Here is a 1,507-nt window from a genome sequence, read left to right on the forward strand (position 1 = left end):
TCCTCACGTTCGGTCTGTGGAATCGGTTTGTCAGTATTTGATGTGGTTTACGAAATATATCCAGCGGTAACGTTAGGTGACTCACCATATAAATATATACACTCCTGGAAATTGAAATAAGAACACCGTGAATTCATTGTCCCAGGAAGGGGAAACTTTATTGACACATTCCTGGGGTCAGATACATCACATGATCACACTGACAGAACCACACGCACATAGACACAGGCAACAGAGCATGCACAACGTCGGCACTAGTACAGTGTATATCCACCTTTCGCAGCAATGCAGGCTGCTATTCTCCCATGGAGACGATCGTAGAGATGCTGGATGTAGTCCTGTGGAACGGCTTGCCATGCCATTTCCACCTGGCGTCTCAGTTGGACCAGCGTTCGTGCTGGACGTGCAGACCGCGTGAGACGACGCTTCATCCAGTCCCAAACATGCTCAATGGGGGACAGATCCGGAGATCTTGCTGGCCAGAGTAGTTGACTTACACCTTCTAGAGCACGTTGGGTGGCACGGGATACATGCGGACGTGCATTGTCCTGTTGGAACAGCAAGTTCCCTTGCCCGTCTAGGAATGGTAGAACGATGGGTTCGATGACGGTTTGGATGTACCGTGCACTATTCAGTGTCCCCTCGACGATCACCAGTGGTGTACGGCCAGTGTAGGAGATCGCTCCCCACACCATGATGCCGGGTGTTGGCCCTGTGTGCCTCGGTCGTATGCAGTCCTGATTGTGGCGCTCACCTGCACGGCGCCAAACACGCATACGACCATCATTGGCACCAACGCAGAAGCGACTCTCATCGCTGAAGACGACACGTCTCCATTCGTCCCTCCATTCACGCCTGTCGCGACACCACTGGAGGCGGGCTGCACGATGTTGGGGCGTGAGCGGAAGACGGCCTAACGGTGTGCGGGACCGTAGCCCAGCTTCATGGAGACGGTTGCGAATGGTCCTCGCCGATACCCCAGGAGCAACAGTGTCCCTAATTTGCTGGGAAGTGGCGGTGCGGTCCCCTACGGCACTGCGTAGGATCCTACGGTCTTGGCGTGCATCCGTGCGTCGCTGCGGTCCGGTCCCAGGTCGACGGGCACGTGCACCTTCCGCCGACCACTGGCGACAACATCGATGTACTGTGGAGACCTCACGCCCCACGTGTTGATCAATTCGGCGGTACGTCCACCCGGCCTCCCGCATGCCCACTATACGCCCTCGCTCAAAGTCCGTCAACTGCACATACGGTTCACGTCCACGCTGTCGTGGCATGCTACCAGTGTTAAAGACTGCGATGGAGCTCCGTATGCCACGGCAAACTGGCTGACACTGACGGCGGCGGTGCACAAATGCTGCGCAGCTAGCGCCATTCGACGGCCAACACCGCGGTTCCTGGTGTGTCCGCTGTGCCGTGCGTGTGATCATTGCTTGTACAGCCCTCTCGCAGTGTCCGGAGCAAGTATGGTGGGTCTGACACACCGGTGTCAATGTGTTCTTTTTTC

The sequence above is a fragment of the Schistocerca cancellata genome, chromosome 4 (genome assembly GCF_023864275.1).
Source record: "Schistocerca cancellata isolate TAMUIC-IGC-003103 chromosome 4, iqSchCanc2.1, whole genome shotgun sequence".
In the NCBI taxonomy this organism is placed as follows: domain Eukaryota; kingdom Metazoa; phylum Arthropoda; class Insecta; order Orthoptera; family Acrididae; genus Schistocerca; species Schistocerca cancellata.